Source organism: Lepidochelys kempii, chromosome 7 (genome assembly GCF_965140285.1).
Source record: "Lepidochelys kempii isolate rLepKem1 chromosome 7, rLepKem1.hap1, whole genome shotgun sequence".
Classification (NCBI taxonomy): domain Eukaryota; kingdom Metazoa; phylum Chordata; order Testudines; family Cheloniidae; genus Lepidochelys; species Lepidochelys kempii.
In genome coordinates, this window is record NC_136386.1 from 31,807,473 (window position 1) to 31,828,479 (window position 21,007).

A 21,007-nucleotide genomic window follows, 5' to 3' on the forward strand; every position below is an offset into this window, starting at 1 on the left:
TGACCATGTCTTATCCTATATCATTCTGTATATAGATGGTTCCCTGTGCTGTGGAATGAAATGAGCTGAGATCATTCCATTTTAAGCACCAGGCAGTTCTATATTAAAACAACACTGAGAGGAAGGAGGATTCCTAACCTGGCCAAACTCACCTATCCCCTGTTATTTCATGAAGCATTTTCATTGGAATATTATTTCAAATTTCAGTGCTTCAAATAAACATTCCAAAGGCCTTTCTGTTTGGATTGCAGAGTTATTCAGGGAGGGACTGTCACCTAATGGTTAGAGTAGGCAGAGCTGGGAGTCAGGATTTCTGGGGTCTTCTTCCAACTTTGGAAAGGGAGTAGGATCTAGTAGTTGGACTGGGGGGCTGAAAGTCTGGATTTTGGGGTTCTACCCCAAGCTCTAGGAGGGAGAGTGTGGTCTTCGTGTTTATGGCAGGAAAGCCTGGGCCGGGGAATCAAGACGCCTGGGTTCTGTTCCCTGCTCTGGGAGGGAATGTGGTCTAAATAATCAAGCAGGGGACTGCAACTAGGAATCAGACTCCTGTGTTCTACTGCCAGAGGCCAATGTGGTCTAGTAAAGCCCTGGGAGCTCTGGAGTTCTGTTCCCAGTTTGGTTAGTGTTTCACTTGCCTTCTCTGGGCCTAAAATTCTCCCCCTATAAAATAGAGCTTTGAAAGCCTTACAAAAAAGGGATTATTATAAAAGTGCTACAAATTATTACACTAATGCTATTTTTTTACCTCTAGAACAGACCCCTTGTAAGTATATGAACCAGGTATTTGAAAAAAATAAACACATAATTTACCTGGGCCACAACTAGAGTGCTCTGAGATCTGGTCTATAGGTTATTTGTGTTACAGAAGCGCCTAGATCAGAGCCTCATGATGTGTGCATTATTAACCCTACAGTAGTGGCCAGAAGCCCTAACTGAGATCCGGGGGCTATTATGGTGAATGTGCATTATTATTAGCATTACGGTAGCGTCTATAGGCCTCAGTCAAGATTGGGGTCTGATTATGGTGTGTGCATTATTAGTAGTATTACTGTAGTGCTTAGAGAGCCCAGCCCAGATGAGGCCCTCATTATGGTGTGTGCATTATTATTAGCATTAGGGTAGTATCCAAAAGCCCTAACTGAGATCATGGCCCATTATAGTGTGTGCATTAGTAGTAGTACTACGGTAGGATGTAGAGGGCCGTGCACTAAAGCAGGGCCACATTATGGTGTGTGAATTAGTAGTGGTACTACAGTAGTATTGAGAGGCCCCACACGAGACCATTGTACTGGGTACTGTGCAGCCATTTCCTGCCCCAATCAGTTTACAGTCTGAATAGAGAAGACAAAAGGAGAACCAGAGGCAAATGACTTACACAAGGCCGCACAGCAGATCAGTGTCAGTCAGCAGATGCAGGAACAGAACCCAGGTCCTCCTGACTTGTGCTCTACCCTCCAGCCTACACTGCTGCACAAACAGATAACTGTTCATCACATGGTCCCTTCAACTCACAATCACTTGCAAAGATACTAGTGAGGCTAATGCAGTCTATGCTGTATGACTAATCACACTCATACTGGCAACTACATACATAAACTAACTGTCAACTCTAAACAGCCAGGCACATTCTAAGACAGCCGGCAACTCTGAGCATCATATCCAGCAGAGGGAGTGGTGGAGATGCCTTTATTAAGAGTTCGTGAATTTAACCCTCGCAAACTACGCCATAATCACCAAGCACTGGGAGAGATTTGCCAGTTCAAAGCAAGTGCTCAGGACAAGAGCCCAGAAACACAGAGGTAGATCTAAGTTCCCAGTTCTGGTGCTTCTCAGAAGAGTTGAATCGAGTTAGGACGCAACCCACGTAAGTGAGCCTCTATTGCATTTAAATCATTGGGAAGATGCTACATTTTCATTCCTCTTTTGACTTACTGAGTGCAGGAGGAAAGGGCTGTAAAAGGCAATCTTGCAAATGAAGCCACTCAGAGAGATGGAGGACCAGGGCGTGCTGATGCTTGAGTGCGGGAGAAAAATTAGCTCTTGTGGGAGGTCTTGGAGGCAGAAAAGATGGGGCAATTTTATTTTTGTGGATAACTTTCCAGGACAAGCAATATTTGGAGAAAAGCAGCCTGCCATGGGATGGTTCAGCAGCTGATTCTTGCCCTGTCAGTGCTGTGGTTACGTTCTGACTTTAGGGTCAGATCCTCTGATGGTGGAAATCAGCATTGCTCCATTAATTTTGATGGAGTTAAGCCTATTTGTACCAGAGCTGAGGACCTAGCCCTTGCTTTCTTCAGTGAAAGATGCAGGGAATAAGAACGCAATTCATCAGGCAGCGGTTTGATCGCAAGGCAAAAATGTGCTTAAGACTGGATGAGAAATTTATGCGACATCTCGCATTTAAAGTCTAAGCCTCTTTCTAACACATAGCAGTAAATGAGCAGGGAACGGCATGTGTGAGACAAAATGCATGTTACTAGCACCTGGATCTGTATATGATAACATCATTAATTATTATTGCTGTGCAGAGAAGTGTCATCTGAATAGACAGATAGGTGTTGGAGCTCCTGGTTCTGGGAGTTGAGTCAGATATAATGGTTAGAGGAGGGGGCTGGGAGTCAGGACTCCTGGATTCAATTCCCAACTCTGGGTGGGTAGTGGTCAGAGCTGGGGGAGGGGCGAGCTAGGAGTCAGGCCTCCTTAATTCTGTCCTAGGTTTGGAAGGGAGTATGGTCCAGGTGATCAGAGTGAGGTATCAGGACTTCTGGTTTCAACTCTGGATGGTGTGAGGAAATATATTCTAGTAGTCACAGCAACAGACTGGGAATCAGGACTTCTGGGTTCCTTTCCCAGTTCTGAGAGGGGAGGGGAGTCTAGATTAGAGCGGGGGCTCGGGACTTCTGGGTTCTCCTCCCAGTTACATAGGCATTACATTCATGTACTGTGACAAGGCATTATAAAGCTTGTTAAAAGTTTTACAGTTGAAGAAATAAACCAAAATCTTTAGTCTATTTTAAAGCTCTTCACCTAGGAGTAGATCTAGGTAAATTCATTGCAAGTGGCTTACATCTTTCTTCCAATGTTTGCAGATGACAAATACATAGAACCCAGTGCCCAAGTAGAGTTTAAAGAGCAAACTTTACAGCTAATTGCAAGAGTCTGTTTTCCCCATTTCTCTCAGGCAGTAACATTAACCACCTGTCATCAGTTACACCCAAACTCATTTTTCTCTTTCCCTCTGCTTGTTTTTTAAATATATGAGTGAGTGTAACTTGTGTTTCATAAAATGTTGTTATTTATAATTACTGTAATTTATAGAGTCCTCAGCTGAGATTCCCCACTCTGCCAAATCCTGCATGGACTCCAACCAAGATCGGACTCCAGTTGTGCCAGGCGCTGCACAGACCCTGACTGAAATCAGGGTCCCCAATTGTGCTAGGCACTACACAGACCCCAACCGATATCAGGGGCCCCCTGTGCCAGACACAGGGGATAACATACAGTAAGAGTCCATCTCTGCCCTAAAGATCTTACCATCTCATAAAGAAAGATAGTCAAAGGGTGGAAGGGGAAACGGAGGCAGAGAGAGCAGAAGGGGCTTGCCTAAAGTCATGCAGCAGCTTAGCAACAGAGCTAGGATTAAAACCCAGCTCCTCTGATACCCAGTCCAGTGCCCTATCCACTAGACTACACTGCCTCCATTTCTTGACTGATCTGGCAAAATTTTGCTCAACACCTAGAATAACGTTACTGAAGCCCTGGGAGTTAGTTGGGGTAAGGAAGAGCAAAATTTGGCTCTGGCTCTTTCACATTCTATCAGAAACAACTCCTGAAAAATAGAGCCTATGGCTAGTTACTTAGCACAAGAAAAAAGCAATAGCAAACCAGCCACAAAGGCAGAGAGAGGTAAAATAATTGTAGCATATAATGAACCTAAATCATATGGAAGAAAAAACAAAAGATGATTCTAATAGATCTTACAAGAGCTAATAAATTAACCCCAATGAGACAGGGCGGGGGTGAACGAAGTACGTTAATGCTTTTTAAATGCTAAACATATTTAAAGGCTTTATTCTAAAGTTCAGTTAGGTCAAATCTACAATGCTCGACAGTGAACGTCCGTTATTATTGACATCCTTCCTTTGTCTGTCTTATCTCTTCAGAGTTCACTCTTCAAGTATGACACCATCTTTTATTGTGCTTGTGCAGTGCTCAACACAATGGGCCTCCCCCCCTCCACCTGCTCTCAGTTGGGTGGGGTGGGTCTTTAATATACAGATTAATACATTATATTTAAAAAAACAATACTGTCTACTCAAAAATCTACTCCTAATACTTCCAGGTCAAGAAAGACTATAGAAAATAATTTGCCTGTAAAGGACAAGCAAATAAATCCCAAGAGACTGGGATATATTAAGGTGCTATAAAGTCGTCCCTTTTGATGTATTAACCTGTTGCTTGCAAATCTTTTTCACTTATGGAAATGTTTGCTTTGAAAGCCCTAAAATTGCAAGCTCTTGACGAATAATCTTTTAAGGCACTTAGCCAGACAAATCCAGTGTTACAAATATTACTAATGGAAAACGGTCTGAAAACAGCTGTATATAATCCACTGCTGTGAAACAGCAGGATACGACGGCTGGGGCAGGGGGGTGGAGGGATAGGAGAGAAAGCTGCCACTTTTCATAACAGTTTATGAAAGGATCAAATTCGCAGCATTGGGAGGTGGGAAAAGAAAAAACAAAGGAAGGATTTGGGGCTTGAGGGCACCTATCTAAGAGCATGATAGATAGACAAAGGAGAAATAGGGGGATGGATAGACAGATAAGGGGGTCTATGGGAACAGAAAGACAGACAGAGGGATGTGTATGGAGAAAAAGATAAATGAGTGTGTATGTGGACAGAGAGACAGATGAGCAGGTATGGGGATGGACAGCCAGCCAGATGTAGTGTTGAGACTCTCTTTCCTATTACTGACCCTAGAATCCTCCATTCATTTTTATTGGCTTTTATTGTCCCCAGCACGTACTAATATAGGGCTAAATCATTTCCTGTTCAGGGATTAGGACAATTTGCAGTCTTTCCAGCCAGCTGCCCATTGGGCAAAGGGGATAAAATGGGGTTTTCGCCCCACCCTGCAAAACTGGATGCCCAGAGAAGCCAAAGGCCACATGCACAGCAACCCCTGGGTTAGGTTTCCTGTGCGAGTGTGGGGCCAGCAAAATTTAAACTGGGCCCTGATTGGGCACAACACTTGTTTAACCTTCTCTCTCTTGAGCAAAGCAGTAAAGTCCCAGAGAGTTCAATGGGATATAAGTACTTTTCTGAACAAGGCTGGGATTACTATGTCAGGGTTCCCTCCCCACTCTGAACTCTGGGGTACAGATGTGGGGACCCGCATGAAAGATCCCCCTAAGCTTATTTCTACCAGCTTAGGTTAAAAACTTCCCCAAAGCACAAATTCTTCCTTGTCCTTGGACGGTATTGCTGCCACCACCAAGTGAGTTAGACAAAGATTCAGGAAAAGGACCACTTGGAGTTCCTGTTTCCCCAAAATATCCCCCCAAGTCCCTTCACCCCCTTTCTTGGGGAGGCTTGAGAATAATATACCAACCAAATAGGTAAACAAGGTGAGCACAGACCAGACCCTTGAGTTTTTAGGACACTAAAAACCAATTAGGTTCTTAAAAGCAGAATTTTATTATAAAGAAAAAAGTAAAAGAAGCACCTCTGTAAAGTCAGGATGGAAGGTAATTTTACAGGGTAATAAGATTTAACACAGAGGATTCCCCTCTAGGCAAAACTTCAAAGTTACAAAAAACAGGAATAAGCCTCCCTCTTAGCATAGGGAAAATTCACAAGCTAAAACAAAAGATAATCTAACGCATTTCCTTGCTTTACTTACAAGTTTTATAATCTTAGATGCTTATTTCAGGTAGGGTTTTAGGAGAGGTTTTTTTCCTGCCTGGTCCCTCTCTCTGTCCCAAGCAAGCACAACAAAGAGAGCACAAACAAAACCTTCCCCCACAGATTTGAAAGTATCTTCTTCGCTTATTGGTCCTTTTGGTCAGGTGCCAACCAGGTTATTTGAGCTTCTTAACCCCTTAGAGATAAAGGAGGGATTTTATGCTACCCTTAGCTGTACGGTTATGACATGCCCCCCAAATCACAGATGGTGCTGGACAGCCTGCTCCACACTGGCTGTGATTTCTTCCTGGAGCTCTAGGATAAAACAGCGTTAATAAGACACATGCACCGTTAGAGATACTGCTGATTATATACAAACTAACAATATTTCCCACATTTCAAGGACAATTTTAACCAGTTGATTCTGGGACATTTTCACGGGAGAGTGCATCAGCCACTTTGTTAGAAGCTCCTGAAATGTGTTGTATTTCAAAATCAAAATCTTGTAGAGCTAAACTCCACCAAAGAAGTTTTTTATTATTGTTCTTGACGGTATGAAGCCACTTCAGCGCAGCATGGTCGGTTTGCAGGTGGAAACTCCATCCCCAAACGAATGGGCGTAGCTTTTCCAGAGCATACACAATGGCATAACATTCCTTTTTGGTGATTGACCAGTGGCTTTCCCTCTCAGACAGTTTTTTGCTGAGAAACATGACAGGATGGAATTCTTGATCCAGTCCTTCCTGCAGTAAAACTGCTCCCACACCATGCTCGGACGCATCTGTGGTTACTAGGAAAGGTTTGTCAAAGTCTGGGGCCCTTAGCACAGGGTCAGACATGAGTGTTGCTTTAAGCTGGTTAAAGGCCTTCTGACACTCTTCAGTCCACTGAACTGCAGTTGGCTGTTTCTTTTTGGTTAGGTCTGTCAGTGGGGCGGCGATTTGGCTGTAGTGCAGTACAAATCTCCTGTAATATCCGGCCAAGGCTAAGGATTGGACCTGTTTCTTTGACTTTGGAACAGGCCACTTTTGGAAAGCATTCACTTTGGCCTGTAGGGTGTTGATAGTTCCTTGACCCACCTGATGTCCGAGGTAAGTCACTCTATTTAGGCCTATTTGACACTTTTTAGCCTTAACAGTTAGTCCTGCCTCCCTTATGCGCTCGAAGACTTTTTGTAGATGCTCCAGGTGTTCTGCCCAAGAATCAGAACATATGGCCACATCGTCAAAGTAGGCGACTGCAGATTCTCCCAATCCCACAAGGAGACTATCTACAAGTTTCTGGAAGGTGGTGGGTGCATTTTGCAGCCTGAAAGAGAGCACATTACATTCATACAGCCCGACATAGGTGGTGAAGGCTGACCTTTCCTTGGTGGATTCATCTAGCAGTACTTGCCAGTACCCCTTGGTTAAGTCTAAGGTAGAGATGAACTGGGCACATCCCAGTTTCTCCAATAGTTCATCTGTGCGTGGCATTGGATAGTTGTCTGGGCAAGTTACAGCATCTAGCTTACGGTAGTCCACGCAAAAGCATATTTCGCCATCTGGTTTGGGAAGCAGAACCACTGGAGATGCCCACGCACTGTTAGAGGGGTGGATTACCTCCCTCTGTATCATGCCCTGGATCTCCCATTCTATAGCAGTTTTGGCTTGAGGAGACACCTGGTACGGTTGGGCTCTAATTGGGTGAGCATTATCTGTGTCAATGGATGGTATGCCCATTCGGTCCATCCTCGGGTGGCTGAGAACATCAGCGCAAAGCCAGTGCACAGCTCCTTGATCTGCTGGCGCTGCATACGTCCAAGGATCATTGAGAGGTTCACCTCTTCCACGTCACTGTCACTTTTTCCTTCGTAGTAGACACCTTCAGGGCACTAAGTGTCATCTCCTCCCTGGGCTGTAAACTGACAAATCTTTAATTCTCTGGAATAAAAGGGCTTTAGAGAATTAACATGGTACACTTTAGGCTTTAGGTTTGAGGTGGGGGATGCTATGAGGTAGTTAACAGCTCCCAGGTGCTCTTGAACCGTAAATGGCCCGTCCCATGACGCTTCCATCTTATGGACCTGGAGCGCCTTCAAGACCATGACCTGGTCCCCTACTTTGAAGGAACGCTCTCTGGCATGTTTATCATACCAGGCCTTTTGCTCTTCCTGAGCATCTTTTAGGTTTTCACTAGCTAGGGCTAAAAAGTCTCAGAGGGTGTTTTGCAGGTTGTTTACAAAGTCCAGAATGTTAGTTCCTGGAGAAGGTGTAAGCCCCTCCTATTTCTGCTTCACCAACTGTAATGGCACCTTAACCTCGCAGCCACACACAAGTGCAAATGGTGAAAACCCTAAACTGGGATGTGGTACAGCCCTGTAATCAAAGAGCAACTGCTGTAACACTAGGCCCCAATCATTGGAGTGCTCATTTACAAATTTACATATCATGGCCCCCAAAGTCCCATTAAACTTCTCCACCAGGCCATTTGTTTGATGGTGATAAGGGATTGCACCAAGTGGTTCACCCCATGAGCTTCCCAAAGGCTTTTCATGGTCCCTGCCAAGAAATTAGTTCCCGAATCCGTAAAGATGTCAGAGAGCAAACCTACCCTGGCAAAAATGTCTGTTAATGTCTGGCACACACTTTTAGCCCTGGTGTTGCTTAGAGCTACTGCTTCTGGCCATCGGGTGGCAAAATCCATGAAAGTCAGTATGTACTGCTTTCCTCTGGGTGTCTTTTTCAGGAAAGGACCCAGAATATCCACAGCTACTCGCTGAAATGGAACCCCAATGATGGGAAGGCTGGAGAGGGGCTTTGACCTGGTCTTGGGGTTTTCCCACTGTTTTGCACACCTCACAACACCGGACGTAAGTAGGAATGTCCTTGCCCGTTCCCTCCCAGTGGAAGGACTTCCCCAAATGGTCTTCCCCAGCATGGCCATTAGGATGATCATGGGCTAAGCTCAAGAGCTTTACCGGGTACTTAGTTGGAACTACGAACTGTCTCCGAGGATACCAATCTTCCTGGTGCCCACCAGAAAGAGTTTCCTTGTATAAAAGTCCTCTCTCTACAACAAACCAGGATCGATTAGAATAGCTGAGAGGCGGTGGGTTGCTCCATGCCGCCATCCAAGCTCCCTGGAGGCTTTCATCTGCTTCCTGCTCAGCCTGGAACTGTTCCCTTGATGCTGGAGACATCAGTTCCTCATGGGTTTGTGGACCTGGGCTTGGTCCCTCGGGAAGCGATGCAGGTGATGGGGCTGGTTCTGTTGACTGTGAACCGTTCTTTGCTGGTGCACTATGGGGTATTTCAGGCTTCGGCTGAGCCTCTTGTGTCGGTTTATCTGCTGCTGCCAGGACAGGCTTGGTGGTGCCCTCTGGCATTGGAGTTGTAGACGGGGTTGCAAGCGCTAGACTCAGTGCTGGCTGCTCTGCCCATTCCGGTTCTGGGACTGGTTCTGGTTGGGTCTCTGTGACTGGATCCACTACGGCTGTTGCAGTCGTTGGCAGGGGATCTGGTTCTACCACCTCAGTTTGGGTCTCTGGTAACACAGACGGGGCCCTGGTGGAAGGCCCAGGGACAGGGACAGGTGTGACAGCTCGCTTAGCCTGGTTGCGGGTGACCATTCCCACCCTCTGGGCTAGCTTCACATGGTTGGCCAAGTCTTCCCCCAGCAGCATGGGAATGGGATAATCATCACAGACTGCAAAAGTCCACATTCCTGACCAGCCCTTGTACTGGACAGGCAATTTGGCTGTAGGCAAGTTTAAAGAGTTGGACATGAAGGTTTGAATCGTCACTTGGGCCTCTGGGTTGATGAATTTGGGGTCCACTAAGGATTGGTGGATAGCTGACACCTGTGCTCCAGTGTCCCTCCACGCGATAACCTTCTTCCCGCCTACACTCACCGTTTCCCTTCGCTCTGAGGGTATCTGGAAGGTATCTGGGCCTGGAAACCTTTGGTGTGATTCTGGTATAATGAACTGCAGTCTGTTGGGGTTCTTGGGGCAGTTGGCCTTTACATGCCCCAGCTCATTACATTTAAAACATCACCCAGCTGACTGGTCCCTGGGGCGAGGTGGGTTGCTGGAGAATGGTGTGGTGGGACGATAAGGTGTTTAGGATTTTCCTTGGGGTGTAGGTGGGGCCTTGCTCTGCCCCCATTGGTAGGGTGTTTTCTCGGGTTGCCCCTTCTGATATCCACTCCAACTACTAGTAGCTTTCTTCTTTTCCGTCACCTCCACTCATTTGGTTCCGATCTGCCCCGCCTCGATTACAGTTTTGGGCTTCCCATCTAGGATGTACCTTTCTATTTCCTCAGGAATACCCTCTAAGAATTGCTCCATTTGCATGAGGAGAGACAGATCTTCCAGTGATTTAACGCTTGCTCCTAATATCCAGGCATCCCAATTTTTGACGATGTGGTAGGCGTGTCGGGAAAATGCCACGTCTGGTTTCCATCTGAGGGCTCTGAACTGCCGATGGGCATGCTCGGGCATTAGCCTCATTCTAATTCTGGCCTTTTTTTAAAAAATGTTCGTAGCTGTTCATGTGTTCCTTAGGCATTTCAGCTGCCACCTCTGCTAAGGGTCCACTGAGCTGCGGCCTCAGCTCCACCATATACTGGTCTGTAGCGATGCTGTATCCAAGGCAAGCCCTTTCAAAATTTTCTAAGAAGGCCTCTGTATCGTTGCCTACCTCACAGGTGGGGAATTTTTTGGAATGGGGAGCGGTACCTGGAGAAGGATTGTTAGGGTTATCTGGTAGACCCAGCTTAGCCCTTTCCAGATCTAATCGTTTCAGCTCTAACTCCATATCCAAGCGTTTCGCCTCTGCCTCAAAGCGTTTCGTCTCCACTTCTGTCTCCAAGCGTTTTCCCTGTTTCCTCTCCTCCATTTCCAACTCCAGGCACTTTAAGGCCATCTGTCTTTCATGTTTTTTCTGTCTCTCAAGCTTCCAATCTAGCTAATTCTAGTTTCTTTTGGACCTCACTTTCCATCATCCTAGCCTTCCTGTGCTAAGCCTAGCCTAGCCTAACCCAAGAGTTAGAAAGAAAGAAAGAAAAACCCAGCTTGTGAATTCCCTTGCTGTAACTTAACTCCTCTGCCTCCATGCAAAGAAAAAAAACTCCAGCTGCTCTCAACTTTAAAAAAAAAAAAAAAAGGTGTCCTTTAAAAAAAAACAAACCACCTCCCTGGTTTTCAATCAGCCACAAGAAAAAAATGTTTTTAAAATCCTGAGGTCTGTGTTTCTGGTTCAAAATGATCCCCAGCACCTCCACCATGTCAGGATTCCCTCCCCACTCTGAACTCTGGGGTACAGATGTGGGGACCCGCATGAAAGATCCCCCTAAGCTTATTTCTACCAGCTTAGGTTAAAAACTTCCCCAAAGCACAAATTCTTCCTTGTCCTTGGATGGTATTGCTGCCACCACCAAGTGAGTTAGACAAAGATTCAGGAAAAGGACCACTTGGAGTTCCTGTTTCCCCAAAATAACCCCCCAAGTCCCTTCACCCCCTTTCTTGGGAGGCTTGAGAATAATATACCAACCAAATAGGTAAACAAGGTGAGCACAGACCAGACCCTTGGGTTTTTAGGACACTAAAAACCAATTAGGTTCTTAAAAGCAGAATTTTATTATAAAGAAAAAAGTAAAAGAAGCACCTCTGTAAAGTCAGGATGGAAGGTAATTTTACAGTGTAATAAGATTTAACACAGAGGATTCCCCTCTAGGCAAAACTTCAAAGTTACAAAAAACAGGAATAAGCCTCCCTCTTAGTATAGGGAAAATTCACAAGCTAAAACAAAAGATAATCTAATGCATTTCCTTGCTTTACTTACAAGTTTTATAATCTTAGATGCTTATTTCAGGTAGGGTTTTAGGAGAGGTTTTTTTCCTGCCTGGTCCCTCTCTCTGTCCCGAGTGAGCACAACAAAGAGAACACAAACAAAACCTTCCCCCACAGATCTGAAAGTATCTTCTTCGCTTATTGGTCCTTTTGGTCAGGTGCCAACCAGGTTATTTGAGCTTCTTAACCCCTTAGAGATAAAGGAGGGATTTTATGCTTCCCTTAGCTGTATGGTTATGACAACTCATATGTTTTGGGGTATGCAGGTGACAAGAGATTTTTGAACTGGGGTGCAGGTGCTGAAGGCAAATGCTAATGAGGGTCTCACACCAAAACACCAGACTAAATAGCTTTCCTCTTCATTTTATCATCCTCAAAACCACTATCATTATCCCAGTCTCCACTGTACAAACAGCTGTAAGAAACCACCTTTGTAAGCAAGCAGTCTAACTGGTCAGAGGAGAAGTGATTCACCCAGTACATCAATAGCAGAGGCAGGATTAGAACCCAGTTCTAAGTGTCCATCCTGTCTTAATTTAGATATTAGTCAGTAGCTTCCTAGACAAGGTACAACTGCATAATATCTGAGTGCCTTATAATCTTCAATGTATTTAGACTCACAGCACTTCTGTGCAGTAATATTAGCCCCATTTGATAGATGGGGAAACTGAGGCACAGAAAGGCTAAGGCCCAGATGCTCAAAGGTATTTAGGCACCTAACTCAAAAATTTAAATCTATCACTTTTGATGTTCTGGGTCTAGTAAGTTGTCCAGAATCACTACTATCAGAGTAAGGAATCAAAACCACATCTCTGGCAGCCAACACTAACCCCTGGGGCCATCCTTCCTCTGATCCCTTTGCACCCTTAGTGAGCTCTAAGCCCAGCTGGACATGTTTAGTTTTCTGAACCTTTTTCTGAAAGTCAGTCCCTCCAATGATTTAACACCACCACCTAGCTCTTTTCATCTTCAGGTCTTAATGCACTTTCCGAAGGAGGGCAGTAGCATTTTCCCCATTTTACAGATGGAGAAATTGAGGCAAAGGGAGGGAAGTGACTTGCCGAAAGTCAGACCAGTGATAGAGCCAGGAACTGAATCCAGGTCCCCTAAGACCTACTGTAGTAATGTATGCACAAGGCCACACTGCTCTGTTTCAACACTGTCTATGGCTTTTTCTCTCAGTTCCCTCCAGCATATGACCATCTGTCTGCTACAAAGGTGACTGGAACTCAGTCTTAATGTAAGCAGTATGTGGCTGACATCACTTACATCTCAGTAAAACCTGGACTAATTTAATTGAGTTGAATTGAACCTCTCTCTAGATTTACACCAGTGTAAATAAGATCAGAATCTGACCAAAAGACTCCAGCCAGTTGTGTAGAACATTGGGGGGGGGGGGGTCATTAAAAAACAAAAACAAAAGCGGCAGCTCATTTCCCCATGGAGGGAGAATGGGCTTGTGACTGAGGCACTAGACTATGTCTCAAGAGACAGATTCAATTCCTGGTTCTGCCAGAGACTCCATGTGTGGCACTAGGCAAGTCACTTGATCGCTCCATGCCTTAGTTTCCCTGCTTGTAAAGTGGTTTTGGGTGGAGTGAGGCATTGTGGTCCAGGGTACAGAGCACGGAACTGGGACTGAGGAAACCTGGGTTCTATTCCTTGTTCTGCCATTGGCCTGTTAGGTGACCTTGGGCCCCCTCTGTTCCTCAGTTTCCCCATCTGTAAAATGGGGGTGATGACCATAATGTCCTCCTGCGTAAAGTGCTTTGAGATTCACGGATGACAAGAAGGAGGTATTATTAGGTAATGAAAGTACTTCTACTGAGATTATAAACCCTTTGAGGTGTGAAACCCCCAAGGACCATGTATCTGTGCAGTGCCCAGCACCATGACCCCTAGGGCCATGATCTCAGAGCCCTGTCATGGTATTAACAACAACATCCCTGACTGTAGTATTTATGGCCAAGATCCTCAAAGCAATTTAGGTGCCTAACTCCCATTGAAATCAATGAGTTAGGCACCTAAATACCTTTGAGGCTCGGGACCAAGGTGCCTCAGTGCACAAGGGGGGCAGAAATCACTGGCTATTAGCAGCCGGTGACACTAAACAGGCTGATTTTAAAGAACCACAGCAAATCCTGTGGAAAAGTTTTGACCTTCCCAGCAAGTAAAGGCTTGGCTAATCAGTCAGATTATGTGTCAGCCTAGAACGCTCAGGACTCCTTTGTATTAGGCAAACTCGTCAAGAACAGGGGGCCCTGTCCCCTTTCTGCACTTTAAACCCCTTTTAAAGTGGGCTCTGATGTCCAGCCAAACCCACTGCAACTAACTGGGGTGTGAAGCCCAGTGCACTGGCTGCAAGCACGACCTGAGCAGCGCTCCAGGGAACCTAATCAGCTTGTGCAAAGAGGCTCCTCTTCGTTTGGGAGGAAGTGTGATTCAGGCACTAGCTACACAATCAGAGACCTGGCTTTGCTACTGATCTTGGGCAAATTACCTAGGTGTAGGTTTTCCAGTACAAGGGCCCAGATTTTCAACTTCTATTGTATGACTTGTATGGTTCTCCCAAGAGCTAAGCAACCAGTCTGGTGCCTAAAGGAATCCAATTCTGGCCTTAGTCTCACTGTGCCTCAGTTTACCTCCCTGCAAAATTTGGGCCAGTGACACTGACCCACCTTCCCTGAGATTAAAGGGGCCAGATACTCAGCTGTTATAAATCAGCACTGTTGAAGCCAGGTGAGCTACACCGCTTTACAGCGGCTGTGAGTTCCCAATAAGTGTCACTATTGGTAACAGCCTACAGCTTTGTCTGCACACTAGAGCTGTACCGCTTTCACTCTACCTAGATAGCAAACGTTGTATAAAACTGCAAAGTATGGACAGTTATAGCAAAATAAATATACATCTACAGTAGGAGAGTGTGTGGATAGGACACTAGACTTGAACTGAGGAGACCTGGATTCAGTTCCTGCCTATGCCACTGGCCTGCTAGGGGAACTTAGTTAGGCAAGTCACTTGCCAGGCTCTGTGCCTCAGTTTCCCCATCTGTAAAAAGGAGATAATGATGCTGACCTGCTTTGAGAAGTAGACACCTTTATACCTGTATCATTGTACGCACAGAGGAGGTCTGCTCGGTGGGGCGCCACAGATAGCAGTCAATGAGTGTGCTGCAGCCATAGCGAACGCACCTGGGTCTGTCAGGCAGTGGATGCTCATGCTGTTAAGAACCAGAGAGTGTAGGTTTGATTCCCTCTGACAGTGACCCACGCAGAAGCGCAGTGTTATAGGTACAATCATTATATGGGTAAGAACTCACTCCCCTACCAGATTTAGTTATATCAATACGACATTTGTGTGTTGACAGGGCCTAGGGGAATTCTTGGCCTCATGACTGTTGGCTATCAAGGAGTTAAACATAAAAACAGTGCCAAGTTGTGTTTTTCTAAAGGAACAACCACCTTAAATCTTGACCTAAAAATATACCCATAATGGCCTCTCATGGGGGCATGAATACGCCAAAGCTGAGATGCTTAATAACTAACAGCCCAGACTAGCCAAGGGAGCTAGAGCTAGAATTTAGCACACTGGGAGGTTGCTAAATTTGGACCTTCTGGCTGCAGCTTTCTGCCCACGTTGCAATCGCATCACTGAGATCAGCAGAAATGAGGGGTTGAGGGCATCAGGCACCTTGCAAGATAGAAGCCAAAGCAAACTACCCTCCACTTAAATCCAGATGATGTCAGCATATAGGTGTGCAAGCTATTGGGGCTGGATAAAACTCCAGCACAGGGCAAGATTCAGATCTCAGCTACTCCAAGCTAAATCTGGAGCAACTCCACTGAATTCAGTGCAGCCACTCCACATTTACACCAACATTAGACCAGAATCTGCCCACAACTCCACTGAATTCAGTGCCATCATTCCAGATTTACACAGACATGAGTCTAGAATCTGGCCTTAACTCGACTGAATACAGTGCAGTCACTCCAGATTTACACCAATGTGAGAACAAAATTTGTTCATGTGTAAATGAATCATCACTTGACTTAGAAACATTAGCAACGGCAATCGTATTTACTGAGGTACTTGTAAAAACTGCAATTAAATTGCAGAAGCATTACACTGGATTATATTATAACAGGCCCCATTTCCCAGAGAGATTAAGTGAATTACCCACTGTCACACAGCCAGTCTCAGGCACAGGCAGGAATTGAACAGAGAACGCTCAGGGGCCTGCGGTAGGGCGTTAACCATTGCACCATCCTTCCTCATAGATAAAGCTTATGTTAGGATGAGAGTGGGTGTGGGGGAGAAATCACATCATACTTAGGAAAGATCAGAAATGTTCCATACCCAGTTTGTACTGCTGCAAAAGTTCACTTTAACGGTGAATCAGGCCTCGTATTCTAGTAATGCTCTCACCAACTGTATACCCAGAGGCAGTATTCTTCCCCCACCCCCATCCCTACTTCAGATTCCTCGGTTTATTAGACTTTTTATATATTACAGCCTTCCCTGACATTCAGTTTGTGCTGCTGGCTCCAGGGCAGGCCCTGATAAGAAGCAGGTGCCATGGATTGCCCATTCAGCTGACCGAGGAGGCACTGAAGTGTGAAAAGCAATAGAAAGAGGGACCCAAGGCTAAGCTATTGAGCTAAGGTACTGGCCGTCAAATAGTCATTGAGCCACAAGGTGAGAGAAATTGACTCTAAAGCTAGGGGATTACGGCACTCCACGAAGATGTGGGAGGCCCAAGTTCAAGTCCCTGCGCCATTGACTATTTAACACAAAGTGGAACAGCTTCACCAGGAGAAATGGAGACTCAGCCCAGTGGTCAGGGCACTCGCCTGGGAGATGGGGTTCAAGTTCTTGCTCCACATCAGGCAGAGCAGGGTTTAGAACCCCAGTCCCACATCCTAGCTGAGTGCTCTAAACCCTGGGTTGAAAGGGGAGGGAAGGCTACTGCTGTCCCTTTTCTCTGAGAAAGGGCTTAGGCTCCTCACTCCAGGAGAGCCTTCACGGCTGTGAATCCCAAGCAGAGCTAGGCACCTCACTCCAGCCCAGATTTGGGCACCTAAATCCCTTTAAGGGGTGGAGCTTTGGGCCTAAAAGTTTAAGCGCTGCAACACTCAGCCCAAGTCCCCATTGTGATTGTGAATCCTATCCTAAGTGACTTGCATAAAATGACAGGGAAAGCTGTGCGTAGCAAATCAGGGATGTGAGTGCAGCTCTTCCACGTCCTCGGCTAGCACCCTAACCGCTGGACCGGACCATAATCTCAAGGCACTCTCCAATCTCATGGGGGATGGTATTAACTGGTATTAGTCACAGTAACTCCATTGATTTCAGGTTTCAGAGCAGCAGCCGTGTTAGTCTGTATCCGCAAAAAGAAAAGGAGTATTTGTGGCACCTTAGAGGCTAACAAATTTATTTGAGCATAAGCTTTTGTGAGCTACAGCTCACTTCATCAGATGCATTCCATTGATTTCAGTGGATCAGTCTAATGAGTATGGTTGGGTAATTCAGTCCAAGAGAACATGTGCATGGATCATTTTAATGCTGTCTGGAAGCAAATCTCTTCTTAGAGATTAAGCTACAATTTGAAAGACTGATAATCACATGCACTCCAGTGAGCTACATATTCTGGTTATGAATCATTCGCTGGAGGATCAGCTCTGTAGAAAAGCAGCATGCTTTTCTTCCGAGTCTCATCCTTCCAGCATGAAGGAGGCTCAGAATGTCTTTATTATGCATTTAAATCTCCAGTCCTTTATTTGACTCTTGGCTTAAACAGCATCTTGTGACAATGAGCTCCGCTGGCTAAATGCAGGTCTACACTACCAGTTAAGTCGATCTAACTTATGTCACTCATGCGTGTGAATAAGGACACCCAAACCCCAGTGACACAAGTTTCCTGCTGTTTACACCAGTGCTATGTTAGCGGGAGATGCTTTCCCACCGACATAGCTTACACTTCTCGCCGAGGTGGAACAATTATACTGATGGGAGAGTGCTCTCCTGTCGGCATAGAACGTCTTCGTCAGACATGGGGTAGCACCGTAGTGTAGACTTGCCCTAAGTGTGCATTCTGCAGAACAAGTAACATTAAAAAGAACGTGGGTGAGATATGCAGAGTCATTAATGGGAACTGAATGTCCAAATCTGCTTGGTGGTTTTGAAAATCTCACCTAACGAGTTTTAAATGTTTCCAAGGCATCTAACCCAATGACTGCTTCCATAGCCTCTAATTAATTAGAGCCTCTCTAAATACAGGTTTCGAAGTAGCAGCCGTGTTAGTCTGTATCCACAAAAAGAACAGGAGTACTTGTGGCACCTTAGAGACTAACGAATTTATTAGAGCATAAGCTTTCGTGGGCTACAGCCCACTTCATCGGATGCATAGAATGGAGCATATAGTAAGAAGATATATATATACACACATACAGAGAATGAGGAAGTTGCCATAGAAACTGTGAGAGGCTAATTAGTTAAGATGAGCTATTATCAGCTGGAGAAAAAAAACTTTTGTAGTGATAATCAAGATGGCCCATTAAGACAGTTGACAAGAAGGTGTGAGGATACTTAACATAGGGAAATAGATTCAATATGTGTAATGACCCAGCCACTCCCAGTCTCTATTCAAACCCAAGTTAATGGTATCTAGTATCTAAATACAGCTGGGCAAATAATGGATTATTCTGGTTCAATGGCAATTTTGAAAAAAATGCATTGAGACAACATGAAAAATAACATTTTCAAAATTTTCAGAGAATCAAAAAGTTTTTAAAAAATAGCTTCAAGTCAAATGAAACATTTTGATTTCAAGCATTTTTTAACTTTTGTAAAAAATAAAATGGAAGGAAATTTCAAAAAACACATTTTGAATAAAAAAATCAAAATGTTTCGACTTTTTCGGAATTTTGTGTTTGTTTTTTTCTGACAAACAATTTGGCAAAACCGACACAAATATGTGGAATGTTTCATTGGTGCTGAATCTGCATTTTTACATTGAAAAAGTTTTGGGTGAAAAATGTTGCCCAGCTTTACTTCTAGAGCCATTTTCCCCTATCTGTAAAGTGAGGCTAACACAAAGGAAGGATAATTTTGTGGTTACAGCATCGGATTGGGACTCTGGAGAGCTGGATTCTAATCCCACCTCTATCACTAACTCCTTGGGCAAGGCACTCTAACCACTCTGTGCCTCTGTTTTCTCATGTGTAAAATAGGGATGAAAATCCTGGCTTTCTGTCTATTACAAGCTGGTTGGGGCAAGGACTGCTTCTCACTGAGTGCGTGTAGAGGACTTTGCACAATGCAGCTCCGATCTCAAGGATACTATTGACTTCAGTTGACTCCTTTTTCCACCACAACCAAGGCTAGAAACTAATTTCTTTTTAAATGAAAGCTGAGATTCTCATGTAATCACATGACTCCAGGTGCAGAGGATTTAATAAAAACACCAAATATCACAAGAATCACCCACACTGTCTAAGATAGTTGTATGGACTCTGTCACTGTAGCCTCTGGCACCTCATAACCTTTTTAATGCATTTATCCTCCCAGCACTCCCATGATGCAGAGCAGTGCTATTATTCCCATTGAACAGATGGGAAAGCTGAGGCAGAGAAAGAATAAGTGACTTGGCCAAGGATAGCAGGGAACTGAACTCAGGGTCCCTTCCAGACCCATATCTCTCTGTCACACAGCAGCTCAGTGTCAGGACTAGAACCCAGGTGAGCCAACTCCCAAGTCCAATATCGTGAACTACTAAGTCACATTGCTCCACTGCCACTGAGCACAGAAATAGGCTTCTATTTTTATTCCTCTGTAACTATGGTTCTCCAGCCGGTGTTGCGTTGTCCCTTCTGGTCCTAAAAATCTAGGAATCTATGAACTACCCTGATTCTTGCAGATGCATTAGTCCTCCCAGGCGAGAAACCCAAAAATAGAAAGATCTTCTCTTTGCTGCAGAATGTGCCATGGGGAGAGGCGAGGCAGAGCACAGGCAGGAGAAGAACATGTCACTGGGAGATTTTATTCCATAAACACTCCTTGATAAATAACACGCTCTGACGGATTCCTGGGAGCGATCTGTGTTTCCAACAACAGGCTGCAAATTACCTTCAGTGCCACGCAGAGGCAGAGCCCAGGCTGGTGTGCTGTGCACCCAAATCAAAGCAGACCTCGGAAGAACAATTTGAGACATCACAAGGCGCCAGAGCACAGATTTCACAAAGTGCCTGCAGACTCTGGGTTTGTCTTCAACACAAGCTACAGCTTGAGGGTCTCCATTAACTCCACACTATCCACACACAAAACCCCATTACCATGTGTGGTGGGGGTAATATGGGATGGCTGGGGCTAAAGCGTAGATTCAAGTGTATCTGTAGTGTGGATGCAGTCTAGAGCTGCAGTGCAACAATACACAGTGTCTGGTCCTCCAGTGCCTTCCTACGATCCCCTAAGAAGCCCCACCCCATGACCTATCCTTGTTATCTACCTATTTCCCGATTAGAAGCCACCTACCCCTGCATACAGCCTGTGAAGAGGTCTGTTGCGCCCACTGGCTTACTCCTTTCACTACTAGCAACTGCACTCATCCCGTCTCTGATACATTTTAGAATTTTCATCATCCTAGTGCCCTCTTTGTGTCGTCAGTTGCACAAGTGCAAAGTGCTACCCGCTGTGTTCATTGGTGCAAGTGAGCAGTCAAGGTACCATGCAACAATTAAATGGATGCCTTGTGGTGAACACATTGAACTGGGAATCAGGAGATCCTGCACAGTCCTTGAATAAATCACTTAATTTCTCTCTGCCTCAGTTCCATCTTTGTGACCTCACACAGGTCACTTTTCTGTGCCTCTGTTTCCCCTCTACCACTTGTATGATTGTCAGCTCACTGGGGTCGGGACCGCCTTGCTAACACAGCAGGGCCCTGGTCTCAATTCAGTGCTGCACAGACACATAGCGGCCTTGGAAGAGCTTTAAATGGAAACATCACAAGGGGCAGGAGGGGAAGTGACTTGACCACAGCCAGATGGGGGAATAGAACCCAGGCCCTCCTGATATAATGCAGTGCTTTAGCCATTAGACCAGACAGCCTTCTTTAGCAAAGTCAGTGCTGCAAAAGATTGCTTCAAATCCCTACTGTGGCTGATACTCCCTTGCTTTGATCCCCCACTCAAAACATCTCTGGGTTTCATTACAGAGTCCTTTATCAGCAGGTGCAAGTTCTTACCATTCCTCCCCAACAATAACCAGCCG

General features: G+C 45.3%; 1 long non-coding RNA gene across 1 annotated transcript in view; it reads right to left on the bottom strand.

Annotated features, from left to right (window-relative positions):
• LOC140914324 (uncharacterized) overlaps positions 1-21,007 on the bottom strand; it is a 72,058-nt gene that overhangs the window by 10,651 nt on the left and 40,400 nt on the right. The gene's annotated exons all lie outside the window — the stretch shown is intronic.